The sequence below is a fragment of the Vicugna pacos genome, chromosome 4, assembly GCF_048564905.1.
Source record: "Vicugna pacos chromosome 4, VicPac4, whole genome shotgun sequence".
Classification (NCBI taxonomy): Eukaryota; Metazoa; Chordata; class Mammalia; order Artiodactyla; family Camelidae; genus Vicugna; species Vicugna pacos.
In genome coordinates this window covers 61,107,419-61,125,326 of record NC_132990.1, presented here as the reverse complement: position 1 = coordinate 61,125,326, position 17,908 = coordinate 61,107,419, and the positions used below count along the sequence as shown (strand labels likewise).

General features: G+C 42.9%; 1 protein-coding gene and 1 non-coding gene across 2 annotated transcripts in view; one reads left to right on the top strand and one right to left on the bottom strand.

Annotated features, from left to right (window-relative positions):
• SLC31A2 (solute carrier family 31 member 2) overlaps window positions 1-17,908 on the bottom strand; it is a 445,176-nt gene that overhangs the window by 116,471 nt on the left and 310,797 nt on the right. The window lies entirely within an intron of this gene.
• Window positions 9,282-10,743, top strand: LOC102543673 (uncharacterized). Its single transcript, XR_004189693.2, has 2 exons — window positions 9,282-9,506; window positions 10,475-10,743. It is a non-coding gene; the product is annotated as an uncharacterized protein (transcript).

The window sequence follows — 17,908 nt, the reverse complement described above, 5'->3', positions numbered from 1 at the left end:
AAGCAGATTCTCTTATTGTTCAAATTAGGTCCAGCCTCTGGCAAAATTGTTACATGGATGATTTTTATCTTTGGGGCTCCTTGAGCCTTTCCTGAAGAATGCAGAATCCATAACTTGTGATACTCGTTCCACTGCCCAAACTGCCCCCTCCCCCTAAGCCTGGTGGTGTCAGCATCACTGGAATAAATTGGTCCTAAATGATGTGCTACTGAGCACCCAAGATGGACCCCTGAGGAACCCGGGCTTTTATGGGTGAATCTGGAGGCACCAGTCACTGGGAAATTTGGTTTCCTTCCCTACAGGGAATCCTAGTGTTTGGTAGGAATTTCAAACTAAAAAATGAGGAAGGGGTTTCTGCTTCCACCCCACCCCTACCCGCTGGGGGAAGAGAATGCTGGACCTCTTCTGAGGGGGCTGCCTATTTCTGGATATTAGGATGCTATGCCAGATAGAGATGTATTGTGCAGATTCTCCCTTCAAGAAAAGGCTCATCACCCAGCTGTGAGGGGTGTGGTTGGCTCACAGCCTCCGCTGTTAACTGGGTCAGATTGGCCTCAAGCTGAGGCAGTGGTCTTCTTGGGGTGACTCCATCCAATGACTGTGCAAAACTGTGGTACAAGGTCCTATCCATTTCTGCCTAACACAAGGCTCTTCCAACATGCTCGGAGTTCCCGGCTGGGCTGACAGAGACTTTGTCAGATCTGCATCATGGCCTGGTGACTCCCCTTCGCTAATCTTGTTTCTTCCTTTTCTCTCTCACAAGCGTTACTCCCCGTAAGCCTTTGACACCCCTAAATCTGTCTCAGCTTCTGTCTTCCAGAAGACCCGGATGACACAGATGGGGCGTTGTTAGCACCAGGCAACCTTTCATCAGCGAAGGGAGTGGATCCTTTAGAGCTGGATTTGAGCCAGTCCCAACCAGCAGAATATATAATCACCCTGGATGCTGGGGACCAAGGAATATTTCCACTCTGGCACGAGAATCGGATAAGCTTTATTTCTTGCTGTCGTTCTTGGCACTGACTATGTCTTGACATTGTATAACATGTCTTGAATGTTCCTGCTGGCTTTCTCAACAAATAGTTTGTTCAGTGAATTAAGAGTGTGACTAAAGACAAGGTCACTAAGTTCATTTCCAGTCAGCCAGTTAGTTTCAGTCGTGTTGCCTGTTATCAATGGACTGTTACATGGCCATATATGGACTCCATACATCCCTTACCCACTCTGAGTTGTGACTTAGGCTAGTGGTTTCTCAGCCACTTGACTGACTGTCACTTCCCGTGGGTCACTTATAAAATGCTCTATTTTGGTGTTGGGTGAGGAAGTCTCTCTTTTTTTAATTTTTGGTTTTTCTGGGGGTTTTTTTGGAGGAGGGAGGTAATTAGGTTTATTTATTTATTTATTAGTATTATTTATTTAACGGAGGTACTGGGGATCGAACCCAGGACCTGGTACGTGCTAAGCATGTGCTTGACCACTGAGCTATATCCTCTCCACTGAGGAAGCCTTAATGTGGTTGGTGACCAAGTACTTAAGTTGAAGCCACAAATGGAAGGGAATAGTTTTTGCTTTTTTTTTTTTTTGGCATGGAAGCGTCACCTAATTCTGTTTTAGAAGAACAATGCTCCCCAAATCATCCATCCATCTGTCCATCCGTTCATGCAGCAAATATTTGTTGACTGAGAGAGTCACTTCACTTACTCAGACTCCTTGCTCTCCACTTGATCAGACTCCTGCAGCTACACCCATAATGCCACATTTTTGGGAAATATACACGCAGCTTCTTAAGTAGTAACTACCAGGCAGACACCTCTGAGGGTCTCAAGTATGACTTATTCCGTCCGTTGTTAATATCAGTAACATCAAGCCTCGACCTGTGTTGTGGTGTCAGTAAGAGTAAGGACTCTAGGATCAAACAGTCCTGGGTTCAAATATAGGTTCTGCCTCGTACTGGCTGTGTGATCTTGGTGAGTTTACTTAACCTCTCTGAATCTTAGTTTATGCCTCTGTAAACAGGATAATAGTACCCATTATATAGAGCTATTATGAGGATTTTTATGAAATAATATTTGTAAAGCATTTATCTAATGCTCACTGGTACTCTACTTATTTTTTTTAACATTTTTTATTGATTTATAATCATTTTACAATGTGTCAAATTCCAGTGTTCAGCACAATTTTTCAGTCATTCATGGACATATACACACTCATTGTCACATTTTTTTCTCCATGAGTTATCATAACATTTTGTGTATATTTCCCTGTGCTATACAGTGTAATCTTGTTTATCTATTCTACAATTTTGAAATCCCAATCTATCCCTTCCCACCCTCCACCCCCCTGGCAACCACAAGTCTGTATTCTCTGTCTGTGAGTCTATTTCTGTCCTGTATTTATGCTTTGTTTTTGTTTGTTTGTTTGACTGGTACTCTACTTATGACATAAAAATATTATTTTTTAATGTCTGGCCTCTGAACAGATGATTTTTATGCCGCTGCAAAATGTATCCCCATTGTAACTATTTGCCTTGGTAAGTGGATTGTGGCACAATCCCATCTTTGAACAAATATGACTTCGAACAAGACCTTCCTTATTTGAGTACCAGATTGTTTCCAAGTTTGTTTAAGAGCCTTAAATATAAAAGTAACTAATGCAACTTGACTATAATACAGTAGTTGGAATTCAAGTGTCAGTGTCATCTTTTTAATATAGGAATATGATTGAATTTTAGCTCTCTTTTCTTTTAAGATTGGTAGTTGTTTAGGGCTTGGGCAGCTCAGTTCTGCAATGACTGGCCACTCTTAACAAGTATCAGGACCATATTCAGTTGGTCCCATAAGAGAGAAGGTCCAAAGTTCCCCAGGGTGTTGACAGAGGACAGGATGTATGCTTGGTCCATCTGCTGCTGTCGTACTGACTGAGACTGGCCCATCAGACTCACTCATCCTTCTCCATAAAACCTTTACATCCCAGAGACCCACCCTATCCCTGTCCACTGGGCCAGGAGAGGGCTGGGGTCCATTAGAGCTTGCGTGCTTTAAATAAAGCTCTGCTCATCTGGAGGGAAAGAATTCTTCGGGCTCTGTTCCTGGAATTAGGTGGTCAGTCTTTAACTGGATCAAGTCATGCTTTATATTTCTCCTTTTATTCCTCTTCTTCATTACTATTGGCTTCTGTTTCCCTGTGCAATTTTTTTTTTTTTTACTTTCTACCTTATAATCAGATTGTTTTCAAATCTTCCTCACACTGGTCAGGAGTTTCTTGAGGACACAGCCTTTACTTTGTTTATCTCTTCAGCCCCTCAGAGTGCCTAGTATGGGCCCAGTGTAGAGCAGGCTTTTGGCAACGGTCGCTGAATTAAGCTGAATCGTTACTGTTCAAAAATCCTTTAGTAGCGCTGCCTCCTAAAGCAGCTTGCCGCACCACAGACAAAATTGCTCAGCATCAAATGCTTGCCCTCTGGATCTTGCGTTATACAAATAGCTGTACTCCCTATGGACGGGTAGCCAAGTGAAATTTATGAAATGAATCCTTATTCCATGCATTTACACCATCTTCTGGGAGACACTAACACCAATGGTGACTCTTGTCCTATTTTATTTTGTCATCTTTCCCCATCTCTCTACCTCTTCCTCTCCTCCGCAGTGTAAAAGTTGGTAATTCGTTCACCTGTGATGTTTACCAGTCATCTACAATGGACAGGAGTATTTTCAGATCATTAATTTACAACTCTTACCACAAATATTTAAATGCAGCACAGGAATGTTATTTAAGGGAATCCTACTGCAAAGACAAGCATCGCTTTTATTTATTTATTTTTTATTGAGTTATGGTCAGTTTACAATGTTGTGTCAATTTCTGGTGTACAGCACAGTTTTTCAGTCATACATGAATATACATCTATTCGTTTTCATATTCTTTTTCACCGTGAGCTATACTACAAGATCTTGAATGTATTTCCCTGTGCTATATAGTATAAACTTGTTTATCTATCCTATATATACTTGTCAGTATCTATAAATCTCGAACTCCCAGTCTGTCCCTACCCATCCCCCTCCCCCCGGCAACCACAAGTTTGTATTCTATGTCTGTGAGTCTGTTTCTGTTTTATATTTAAGTTCATTTATCATCTTTCTTTCTTTTTTTTTTTTAGATTCCACATATGAGTGAACTCATATGGTATTCTTCTTTCTCTTTCTGGCTTACTTCACTTAGAATGACAATCTCCAGGGACATCCATGTTGCTGCAAATGGCATTATGTTGTCATTTTTATGGCTGAATAGTATTCCATTGTATAAATATACCATAACTTCTTTATCCAGTCATCTGTTGATGGAGATTTAGATTCTTTCCATGATTTGGCTATTGTAAATAGTGCTTCTATGAACATTGAGGGGCAGGTGTCTTTTTAAATTAGGGTTCCTTGTGGATATATGCCCAGGAGTGGGATTGCTGGGTCATATGGTAAGTCTATTTCTAGTCTTTTGAGGAATCTCCATACTGTTTTCAACAATGGCTGCACCAAACTGCATTCAAGCATTGCTTTTGATTGAGTTCGTTTTAGTCCAGCTTTGGTTTTGTCTGGGTTTTCTTTCACCAAATCCCTAGCTGGACTGCATCAAACCTCTTGGGTATATTTGCAACCTTGACCTTACCATCTCAGTGTTTACAAGCTGTCATGGCAATGCTTAAGCCGACCACCAAAAATGTGTGTAGATCTGAAATGGGAGTGAATAGCCAGAGCAGGGAACAGTCAGCTCAGATCTTAGTAGACAAGCTCATCCACCGCATAGGCTTCTGATCGTAGATTTCAGTCCTATGCCCTCTCTCTAGTCTGTGGCCCAATAACATAAATTACGAGATCACTGCCCTGAGTAACATCTCTATTTACAGACAGATTTTCTATAAGGTTACTTCTAAAGCAAGAATCCCTAGTGTTTTTAAGATAGGATTTAGGGCTCAATCATTCCCAAGTTGATCCTCTGTATAGGTGCTATGGTAGGTACAAAAATTGAACAAAAAAGGTGTCTCCACCAGCAGCAGAAAGTTACAATATGGTGCTACGATATGAGGGTTGGGAGCAGTGGTGGGATGGGATAGTGATCGTGTGGCATGGGATAGTGATTGTGTGTGGTGCTCCCCTCAGCATCATAGCCCAGGAAGAGTTCATTTCGAAAACTTGATTGCTTATAGGCCACCATCTCTTCTTGGAAAGAATCAGATGGAGGGAATAAAGTACACAGCCTTTGCCACCATTTATCAAGTTCAGGTGTTCCCTCCCAGGGCCAGGAAAATCACAACAAGCCCATGGTGACTAAATACCGATATCAAAATACCACTGACTGGTATTAAACGTGAACTGGGAATGATCACACAAAGGGTGACTTTTTAAAGCAGACCACAGATACAGTGCTGCAATTCTTAGATCCACTGCCTTGTGCCCAGCTCCTCCCGTGATACCAGTCGCTTTCTGTTTTGGGGAGTGCGAAAGGGGACCATTAGTACAGGGCAGAAAGAGCCATAGCTTTTAACAAGCCCCAGCTGGGGGCACAGGAGCCTAACACAACATTGCTCTCACCTGCAATGCTCTTCCCATATGCCTTCTGCATCTCTATACCCTCCCTAGCTTTCAAGACCTACCCCATGTCCTACCTTCTCCACGAATAAGTCTCTGACCCCAACAGCCCCTAGCATCACCCGTTTGCTGACCTACGATGGTCTGGACTTGGTCCCACTCAGCTGGCTTATTTCATATACTTGTGGAATTAAGTCCTTATTGAGTATATGAAGCATTTCCCCACCTTCATTGAAGGGTGCTTAAAGGAAGGATGGCATCTTGTACTTCTCCAGTTCTCTTATGGGACCTCTAGTATAGTGAGGTATACGGGGTGATAAAACACCTGTTCAGTCATTGTGTGCAAAGGAAAGGCTCCAGGGGGTGAGTTCAGAGAATGAGGAAAAGGAATTTAAATGTACTGAATACTGGACACCATATTTTAAAGACTTTATTTTATTCAACTCTATATTAATGCTTTGTGATACATACCACTGTCTCTGGTAGAGATAGTTTCTTTGTTTCTGAGGCCCTAAAAATGGAGTAACTCACCTAATTCCGCACACATCGTGAGTGGTGGAGCAGAGTCCCCCCCACATCCCGTTTCCTAGTTATGTTCCATTCCTGCCACGAGTAATTGGATTTCTGATTCCAAGCCAGATCCACAGTTAAGTCTGGTTCCAAAAGGCAGTCCTGTAGAACATCCACTGTTTTTCTTGAGTGTGTGTTTTGGGAAATGTAAGGTCAATAAGTAGATCTAAAAAAGATGAGATTGCCAAGTTTCAAAAGGGCAGAAACAGTCCTTGGCCTCACACCAGGAAGTGACAGACCAGTTCATGGAGCGGGAGGAGGGGAGGTGGTGCCTCGTGGACAGAAAACTGACCCAGAACAGATATAAAAACAGACGCGCTGAGGAGTGGAGCCACTATCAGGGGAAGACTCACTCCCAGGGTCTGTAGGAGACAGCACGGTCCCCCACCAACATGAAGCTGCTGTTGTTGTGTCTGGGGCTGACTCTAGTCTCTGCCCAGATAGAAAGAAACGATGTTGTGAAAAGCAACTTTGACATTTCAAAGGTAGGGTCAGTGGAGCATAGTGACTTCTGACTTTGTTGGGGGTGGTCTGGAGGATTCTGAAGCAAGGTGGCCCTACTGGAGGGCAGGAGTGCCTTGACATATTAAACAGAAGGGGTGGCTGAAGACCTGGGACTAAGAGCAATCGTGCCATGTTGAAAGATGACAACACTTGGGGACCTCCATTCTCATTGGAAGGACAGTGAAGAGGGTCCCAGGTGTGGTTGCCAGTTGACCTGAGTTCTAATTTCATCTTCTTATCACTGTTAGAAGTCCTGGTCCACAGGCCAGAGTTCAAGGAGCCAAGTGTTCATGTTGTATTCCTCTCTCCTTTTCTCACGCAATCATTTTATTGATTTATTGCAGATTTCAGAGGACTGGTACTCCATTCTGTTGGCCTCAGACTTCAAGGAAAAGATAGAAGAAAATGGTAGCTTTAGAGTCTTCCTGGAGCACATCCATGCCTTTGACAACTCTTCTCTGTCCTTGAAATTTCATACAAAGTAAATGTGGGGTTTTTTGCTTGGGAAAGGGAAAACAGAAGCCTGAGTAGGGTCTTGGACCTTTACACACACACACACACACACACACACACACACACACACACACACACACACACACACACACACACAAACACACACACACGTAAACACAGATTCTCAGCCTCTATCCAAAATGAGTGCATTATCTGGCCCTGACTAGAGCTTGTTAACCTATAGCTTTTCTAGATTCAGAGGTAAGAATTGGAGGCAGGAGTATATTTAAATGGGAAGAGAGGGGGTAAGGGGTCGAGAGGTATCAGAATCCTAAGTCATGTGGCAATACAGCACAGGGCTTGGAATCAATGACCTAGCTCACTCTTAAATCTATCTCCTACTAGTTCTATGACCAAGAAAAATCATCTCTTTCTACCTCAATTTTCCCTTGGGTAAAAGAAGATGATAACAATTCTCTCTCATGGTTTTATGGTGAGGACCAAGTGAAGTAATGTTTGTCAGGCACGTAGCTGAGAGGCTGGCACGTGGTGAGAACTCAGCTAATTATCTAGACAAATCGCTGTAGGAATAGTAGTGGGGGAAATAGTGGTAGAGTAACAGTGACAGAGGTAGTTGACTTATTCTCAAAGTACCAAATAAAGTGAAATAATGTAGATAAAAGTGCTTTGGAAAAACTTCCCCAAAATGTTCAACAGTTAATCAGTGAAATTAGAAACTCAACTTATAGGTAGAGTATGAGGCAGCTCGTCCCATCAGTATCCCTTGAGCAGCAGCTCATTCTGTTTTACAGGGTAAATGGAGAGTGTATTGAAATTTCTTTGATTTGTGTCAAAGCAGAAGAGGATGGTGTATATACAGTTACCTATAAGTATGCCAAAAAAAAAAGCCTTTCTAAATTCTACTTCCAACTGCAAGGAATTTGCTAAACCCCAGTATCTTCAGAAGCTTTATGAATTCCTGATCAGTGCTTATTTCAGTAATAGAATGGGGTCATCTAATAGCCAATGTCCTGAGTTTGGGAGAAATTTGTGCATAAAAGCCAATGTCTGGCACATAATTCCCTGAGATGAAGAAGACAGATAGGCCATATGTATCTCCTACAACAAAAGAAAATTGGCACAAAAAAAAAAAAAAGAGAGAAAGAAGAAGAAGAAAGAAATTAAGTAAATTGGCAGGACAGCTTCTCATTTCCTGCCCACTTCCTGGTGATATCTGGTGGCCACTGCCCCAGCACATTACTGAGAATATAACTGGGTATATGATGCCAATGGGGCTCACAGAGAGGACAGCCACATGGTGGGCAGAGACGGCCGAGGGAGGAAGGTGAGTCTCAGGGAGGAGGAGGGAGGGGAAGTTGCCACTGAGGCTGAATTTTTCTACCACTAGTCAATCCTCAGAAGCTGCTTCATGGAGCCCAGAGAGATGCAAATGGAAGACAGTAGATATCACTCTCTATCTCTTCCAGGCTATGCACTTGAGTTTGTTTTCGTGAGACAGAACAGGTAAAGGGTTTCACTTGCTTTCTGTGGTCCAGAGAAGTTCTGAGCTATGTTCTGTTTCCTCTACAGATGATGGATACAATAAATTTTGCATCCTTGAAGTGGACTATGATAAGTATATTATTTTTTATGTCGTGAATGTCAGCAATGATGGAAAATTCCAGCTGCTGCTACTCAGTGGTACAGTGTTTTCATGCTGACGTTTATCTTGGGGGCGGGGAGACCAGGGAAGGAAGGATGCCTGGAGGCAGCGTGGGCTTCCCAAACTTATCCTGGGACATCTCTCGTCCTCTGAAGACAGACGCTCTCACCTTTGGTAAAAATCCCTCAGGCTCAGTGATGTGAAGACAATGACTCTCTCATCGTGCCAGAAAGGTAGCGTAAAGATGTCAAATCAAGGCAGGTTATATTCCATCCCCAGGACTTCTGCCTGAGCCCCAGTCAGTGCCATCCATTTCCCCGTCCGTCTGGAGTCCCACCCCTCAGTGAGCCTCAATGGCCAATAAACACAACACAGCAGTTACTGTCACTCTTCCCACAGCCCGAGAACCAGATGTGACTACAAAGCTTAAGAGAAAGTTTGCGAGAATTTGCCAAAAATATGGAATTGTTGAGGAACATATAGTTGACCTGACCAAAGTCGGTAAGTTGAGCGATCTCTGGCTTTCTCTGCCGAAATTCCCATCTTACCGAGGGAATGTTACTGATGGGAGGAATCCAAGAGGAGGTAATATCCCCAGTCAGTCCTCTTTGTCCTAACCTGGAGAATCATCTGGCTTCATTCTGGGAAACAAACTGGGGTTGGTGTTTGAATGTGTCCTTCTCTGTCTCTGCAGATCGCTGTCTCCAGGCCCGAGCGAGTGCAGCTGACCAGGCCTCCAGGTTGGTGATCTCTGGTGGGGGGGGGGGTAGGTAACCCAGGGAGCAGTGCCTTCTAGAAGCATTGGGGGTTAATGTCCAAACATGACAATACAAATAATTTGGTAAGGAAGCTTGTTGGGAGAGCTTGAAATTGGGAGTTGGAGGACCAGGGTTCAGGATCCAACTCCTACTATGAACTTTTGAGCATACGATGGAGCAATTAAAAGGCAAAAATAATGTCTACCTTACAGAGATACTGTGTGGATATAATGCTGGAGAAAAGGGCAATTCAGTCATTGATAATGTGCTAAAACCCATTAAGACCAAGTTTTAAATGGGAAAAGGGTATGAGTATGAAACTCAAATATATTTCTATGTCTGTGGTCCATCTTTCAAGCCCAGAAGGCCATCTCACCCTCCAATTTATGGAGAAAATTTCTTCCTTTGATCGCTACACATCCTTAACTTCCAGTCTGGGAAGAGAGCTGTCCGACCTTGCAGTTGTCTTCCAGTCTGGAAAATAGACTCTTGATTTTCCTCACCTGTTTCCTACCTCAGATTATTCGTGGGGCTTCATTCAGATAATATATGTGAAAGTCTTAGCAATTACGGCTTACATACAGTAAGCACTGAACGAAAGACAGCTGTGGCTTTTGTCATTATTCCTCAATTTACCAAAAATTCTTTAAAACTTCCAGTGCTGAAGGTGGCAGAACAAGCCTAGGGTCCTTCATCGCTGCCTTTCTGATTATTTTCGTAGACTCAGTCGGGGGAAGGTTAAGATGGGAATCAGCAATAGCAAAAAAAAAAAAAGTCATTTACTTAACACCCTCCCTCCCCCTATTCTGGCAAATAGTAGGGGTTAGTATGCAGGTTGATAATGATTTCTTCAACATTTCTTTTTGGTAATAGAAATTCTCTTTGTCCTCAGCTCAGTCTGAGACGCCCTTAATCAGTTTCCATGTTCTCTCTCTCATCTGCCGATTTAGCGCCTAGTGAATGACTTCTCACTTGGGCTCCAGGAGCTTCTCTTCCATGGGTCCCACGTTGTCCTGTGGCAAGTTCTGTGACCTGATTTCCATCCCTGTCGCACATGAAGACATTATCTTCAGGATTTTCCCTAATCATCCGGGAAGACTCATTAGCTCACCAAGAATCAAAGGTTTTTCTCCAAATTTCTGGCTTTCTTTATCGTACCCAGGACAATGCTACTGTGAATGAGACTGTCCTCCACCTGATCAATAAATGATTCACCTTACAGTCTTGTGATTTGTCTTCTGTTGTAAGAGATGTGAGGCTGACAGGAAGTGAGGGAACTTCCTCGGCCCTGTACCCATAAACTTCCTGTAGCTTCTCAGAATCTTCCCTGAGTTTCAGGATTCCCCCTTCTCTGCAGTAATTCTCTGTCCCCATGTGCGGCTTGCCTTTTGAGCTGCCCATTTCTTAGTGACCTGGTAAGACAAACGATAAGACTTGCCCTATGAATTGCTCCATCCTAGAATTCTCTTCTTCAGTGGGGTATGAGGGAGCGATGCTGCTGGGGCTGACTCCAGCTTGACATGTTTCATGCCCTTGCTTCTCTGTCTCATCCATCCCCTGAGCTGGTCAACGTCCTTTTCACTCTTGGAAAACCACTTTCAACCATACTGTTATCTACTGTAAACATATTAAGTGAGATTTCATGAAATATGAGCAATACTTATATCCAGCAATCTACTCAGGACAGTCAGGAGGCATCAGGGAGGCTAACTGTTATTAACCTTTTCTTTGGGGAGCTCACAGAAGATCTTTAATTTCCCTTTCAATACAAGGGAGGGCCACACTGATGACAGGAGATGATGGCTGGATAGTGCCATGTGTTTGGGAGCTACAGCCAAGCGGAGGCACAGAAAGACCCTCAGGGGTTCCCAGGACAAGATGGCAGCATGAGCTCACACTGAAACCTACCCCTCAACTCCAAACATTTTATGCAAATGAGGCATGAAATTGTTGAGGACACTTGAAAGCAAGAAGTGAAGATGTCTGTGGGTCAGGAACAGAGCAGTCCTTAAAAAAAAAAAAAAAAGGAAAGAAAGAAAAGGAAGAAAACAGATGGGAGTGATGTGAGCAAACAGGCCAGAGGAGATCCTCCCCCAAACCTGCAGTAGTTTCTTCCGAACATGCTCTTACTGAGACATCCGTGGTTCCCCACCGTAAGCATTCTTCCTAGCTGCAATAATAAACCCAATCTGTTCAACTGCAGGTATGTTCCTGGTCTTTGGCCAAAGAGCATTAACCAGGCCCACTTTATGCATGTGCCACCTGGAGTTCTGGGAAGCTAAGTTACAAATGCAAGACCCGGTTTAATGCTGTGCACACAGGATGCCGCCAAGGCTTTTGGCCTGAGAAACTGGAAGGATGGAATTGCCATTTACTCCAGTTAGCTGAGGGAGCGAGTTCAGTGGGAGAAGGATAGAATATCTGAGTGTTAGACATTTCGTTAGTTTACCTAGCTTGGCTACTACTGAGAAAGAGACCTAGCTATAATCCAGTATGATTTACTAAAGATTGAATTAATCTGATGTGGGCTTTCCAATTTGGCTGACAACTCTGTTCCCTTTAGTCATTTAGGAATTCAGTTCCTTCTATCTCATTTCTCTACCACCCGAGGACATTGTCCTCATCTGTGTGGTTAAAGCTGAAGTGTAAGAAGTAATAAGGGAAAAGACAATGTGGTGGGAGCAGGTCTTATACCCACTGTCCTCTGTGGCCCCAGCTCTGGGAGGTTCTCCCTTGTCCATCACTGTCCATGGCCACTTCCTGCTTACACAGGCCTGGAGAGATTGTTTTGAGGGTTAGAGAATCACTGTTTTTGCTATAGGCCAGACCTAAATTTCTTTTGGCAACACAAATTCCGCAAAAACTTAGTAAACTTCTAATGTATTTGCCTCTTGATTTCTTTATTTGCAGATAACCAGACCCCCCAGATCTTATCTAGACTTAGATTTAAGCCTGGAAACTCAGGTCTTTTCTAGATTGACCTCTATGCCCTGCCCACTCCATCTCCTTCCTTTAATTTAACAGTGGCTAATTTGAGGCCATCTAAAGCCACAGACTTGGATGGGTTATTTTCTGGGGGGGGAAGGGCCTTTAATCTAGCCTTTGCTAGCAGGCTCTTCACCTTTCATGCAGCAACACCATTTCTGCTAAAGCCAGACTTCCACTCCACGGGCACTACTTACAACTGCTTCACTTTGGGATAGAGAAGCAGCGACCCTTAGTCAGCTTAAAGGGATGCTTCAGGCAGAAGAGGGTCTCTTTTAGCAAAGTTGTGCCACCTTCTCTCTCTCCTTGCAGCCTGGCTGGCTCTAGCCTGAGTCCCTCTCTCTTGTAAGTTTTTCTGAAAGCACAAGAAGTCACGGACACATTAACAATATTCCAACACCCCAAATCTTTTCTATTTATTTCCCTAGCTCTACAGCCTTTGTCAGCACATGGTCTGTTTTCCAAGGTACAGCAGGCAACCATTTGACCAAATATTTTACCAACAGGTAGAGTTACCAGCTTTCCAAGCTGTGACAGTTGAATCCTCGGTGTCCAACATTGACCTTCCTCCAGTAAACTGGCTGCATGTTTCAGGTTCTATCGATTGCCTTAGCTAGTGAGTTTCCACCACAACCCATATTTCTGTAACCAGCCTTGGCTAATAAAAAACCATGATAAAGCCAGCCATTGTACTTGTTAATAAAGACTTACGTCAGTTAGAGGGCCAATGAAATGCGGAATAATTTATGTCTTAAAAAGATCAAAGCCTGGGGATGTTTGCTGGCTAGTTTCCTGTAAAGATATGAAGAAGAAAAAAAATCTCAATCCAAGTTGGGGTGCGTGACCCTTCATATTCTGTGCATCCACCCTGTTAATGTAAAAATATCCTTGTTTATCTAATTTGCTTTGAATGTTCTCATTGACATAGAAACGTCCAGACTTTAAACACTCATTATTTTTTCCTGGGCATGTAACATTTAGTCTTAAAGCCACAGACAGTAATTGCTTTTCTTTGGGAAGTATGTGCCTCCAGTGGCTGTGATGCCCCTAGGAAAGAAATGAGTGCATTTTTTAAAAAACATTTTTTTAATTGAAGTATAGCTGACTTACAATGGATTAGTTTCTAGTGTTCTGCATAGTGGTTCAGTTATATACGTATATATATTCACTTTCATATTCTTTTTCATTACAGGTTACTATAAGCCATTGAATATAGTTCCCTGTGCTATAGAGTAGGACCTTGCTGTTTATTCTGAGTGCATTTTTAAAGGAGAGAGTATTAAGACTCTCCAACTATCTCCATTTGTACCTGATTGCACCAAATCAATGCCACTGATTTAATAACAGATTTCATTATCAGCAACATAAATGTGAATTTTCTTCAAGTTAAAAGGGAATGTACCAGATCTATATGAGCATTGTTAGATCTCAAAAGCAAATTGTAAAAATCTTGTAGTTCACGGTGAAAATGAATGTGACAATGAATATATGTATGTTCACATATGACTGAAAAGTTGTGCTCGACACTGGAAATTGACACAAAATTGTAAACTGACTATAACTCAATAAAATAAAATTTAAAAAAATTTTTTAAAAAAGCAAACTGTAAGATGAAAAGAGCTGCTGAATAATATGTGCAGAATGACACCATTTCTATAGCTTTTAAGTAACACACAGAGCAATGCAATGCTTTATTTATGGATTCCTGCATGTATGATAACGCAGGGCTTCCGGTAACGTGCATACGAACCACCTGGGGGTCTGGTGAAACGGGGGGCGGGGGCTCTGAGTTGGCAGGTCGGGGGCGGGGCCGAGGGCCCGCCTTCCAACCAGCTCCCGGAGACGCCCGTGCTCCGCCATCTTGGGACGGGGGTGACGCAGGTAAAGTGAAACCGTCCTTATCTTCTTCCATTGTTTTGCTCCATCTGCGTGCTGGAACCTTTCCGCTGGACTTCCGGACTTTCCTAAAGGTTCTCAAGTCCTTGAGCGGTTGTTAAAATAGGTGTGTCTGTGGGGCTGTGAGGATTAACACCTCCTAACCCACCGTCTTGCTGATGTCAACCCGAATCAGTGATCATTTCGCCTAAAAGACTCACAGACACAAAGACGCTGAGTTTTCAAAGCTTTTTTTTTTTCTAGAATATCTGCTGAAATCAGGGGTCAAATGAAAACTATGGTGGAGTTGTTACCGACGTGGGTCCCTGGACTCTTTATTCAATAGAAATGATTGGAGGCCAGACGAGGAATTCAGGCAAGGCTTTACTGGGACTCGTGCTGCGACACAAGGGAGCGAGAACAAGAAACAGGTGCCGTTGCTTGAGCCTGAGTCAGGGGTGAGCTGGTTCCTTAAATGGGGCGAGGGCAGGGGCGGGTCGGTGGGTCGGGCTGGAGGGGTGGCTTGGGTGGCCTGGCCACCCCCCTGGTGGTGCTGTGTGCACCTGCTTTTGCTCTCAGAAATGGCAATTGGTCGGGGCCTTTTTGTCTCTTATTGTTCATAATTGCCCGAGACGGTGCATGCTTGCAGCTAAGTTTAGTCCCTTATCGTTTCTTTGTATTCGTTGCTGAAGGAGATGTTTGTCCAGGTGCAAGCACTCAGGTAAGAGGTCCCGGGTCCCAGCCTATCTCAGAATCAGCCATTAGTGGGAGCGCTACTGCTTCTCGGTACATTTTGTTCAGAGATGGAGGGCCAACCTCACAACCAAATCCCAGCGGGGATTTTCCATCATGATATTTAAGTCCTAAACTCTGTTTTTATTAGTTCCTTAGCACCGTACTACCACCTCACTGCCCGTCAACACATTCTTAGGGCCTGAAAGCAAACTGAGTTAAAGGAAGAGAAATAAGTCTACTGCCAGGAGCACCACAGAATAATATTGCAAATGCAGGTGAGGTAGGATTACGCAGTAGATCACACACGCCACACTCCCTTGCAAGAGCTGAAAATTTATGTTAGAAAACTCAAGTGGTGTATCAGCAACACAGCTAGGGAGCTCTATTCTTGGCACCCAGCTGGACAGGAGAAATGGGTCCTATATTAGTTTCCTTTTCCTGCTGTAGCAAATAACCACAAATGTAGTGGCTTAAAACAGCACACATTTATCATATTACATGTTCTGGAGGTCAGAAGTCTGATGTGAGGCTTACTGGGCCAAAACCACATGAGCCCAGGGTCTATAAATTTATTCAGATCATTGTCTGTGTCCTTTCTTAGAGTTTTAAAGTTTTCTCCTTGGCGATCTTCTGGTATATTCTTGGTTGTTAATGCCTATATACTTTCATAGGGTTTTTTTTTTTTTTGGTTTATTTGTGGGGTTTTTTAACCATTAGTTATTTTATGAGTTTTTGCTGGTGTACAGAAATGTTACTAATTTTTGTAAGCTGATCTCCCTAGCAACCTTGATGAAAATTTTCATTAGTTATAATAAAATCAAGCCTAATACTTTGTGGATTCTGTTGGTTTTATAGGTACCTATACATGAGCGTGTTATCTGCAAGTAATGTCAGTGTATCTCTTCCAGTCCTTATGCTTCTTTCTCTCTTTTTAAATTCCTCTTCTGCTTATAACTTCAGCCAGACCTCCAGGAATACTTTAAACATCGAAACCTTGTTTTCTATACCAGGGGTTGGCAAAGTATGGCTCATAGGCCAAATTCAGCCCACTGCCTGTTTGTACACAGCCCATGAGCCAAGAACACTGGCGATTTATGTGATACTAGAAACACTAAATTTTCAACCCCAGTTAAGCAAAATGTTACTCCAGAAAAGAATTCCATTCTTCTCATTAATAGACCCGTACTTTAAAAAAATTGTATTCAATATTATGTTTTGAATTTCATCAGAAAATATGGACATGTGTTTTCCTTATTACTGTATTAGTATCTACATAATATCTTCAATTTTGCCTCTTGGCTTACAAAGCCCAGTATATTTACTAGCTAGCTTTTAGAGAAGTTTGCCAACCCCCTTCTCTACACCATGCTCTTTCCCCTGAATGCCCTTTATTATAGCTATTTGTGCTACACTTTCTCCAAATAAACAAGTTTGTCAAATTGAAATCCTCAAAATGCCATCAATAAAGTGAGTATGAAATTATAGGATTATGGGATTAAGGAGGTATTTTCAAGTTGTCCTGTTGGTCCCCTTTAAGTCTCATGAATAACTTATACTTGAGTGGAGGAAATTTACATAAGTGTCAAATAAACTTCCAGAGTAAATGTCAAACCAGGACACCCTGAGGTTATTGTGGGGTTTCAGGGACAACAGTGAAGACTTCCAAATCTCTATTCTTGGCCTCAGGGACAACAGTGAAGACTTCCAAATCTCTGTCCTTGGCTTCAAGGACTTTGTCACTTGATTCTCTTGTCCCAGGACAGAACTTGAGTTGAAACTATTTGCTCCTGGAGGCAGGCCCATCAGGACACTAGCTGTTGTTCTTAAAAATAAGCATTTCAGAAACATTGTTCTGTTGTTTTTGAAAAACGTATGATGTATCTGTTTTGGTTACTAGAATAATAGACAATTACTGGTGAACCACTTGGTGAAGAAAGATGAAAAACTGGAGTGCCAGGGAGTTCAGGAGAGCCTGGCCCCAGAAACAAGGGCTAACAGCAGTCATCCAGCCACCAGGATTCCTAGCACAACTCCCTTCCTCTTCCCATGCTTCTTTTAAACCTGAATCAGCTATGCACACAATTTTCCTCAAACACCCCATGGGCAAGCCCTTCCCTGGACCCTTGTCCTTGCTGCTTCCTTTGTCTGAAAAACTCATTCCCTGGATATCTGCACCTCACACAGAGGACTCCTCCAAACCCCAAGTATAAGTGGCACTCTTTCCCCACCTTTCTTGACTGGCCTCTGGTATTTATTTGTTGATTGCCTGGACCCACTCCCTCTGGAATGCAAGTGCAACGTAGTGGAGGAGTTTCTTCTGTTCGCTGCAGTATCCAGCGCTTGACACAGACAGCCTTTGCCTGCGCTTTACCGTTTCCCGTTCCCTCAAATGAGTGTGACTGATTTGATTCACAGACACTTGCAGTAGATAAATAGGAATCTCAGTGAAAACAGATAACTACGTTAGTGGTCTTCTTGTTCGATACAGATATTGCTATACCTCTTCCCCAAACCGACAGCTATACCCACACCCCCACGTTCCTTTACGGCCAGGTAATGATACGTGAAAGCTGCCCCCACCACTGTGTTGCTGCTCTCCATGCTCCCTCACTGTACTTTTTTTTTAAAATCTCAGCTCTAAAGCAAGGAATGTAATAAGAATCCATTAATGGCTTCCCTATCTGTAAATGGGGAATAATAATAATAGTAATTACTTAACAATAGATTGTTCTGAAGATTAAATTAGTTCATATTGCAAAACATTTAGAACAGTGCCCAACATACAGTAA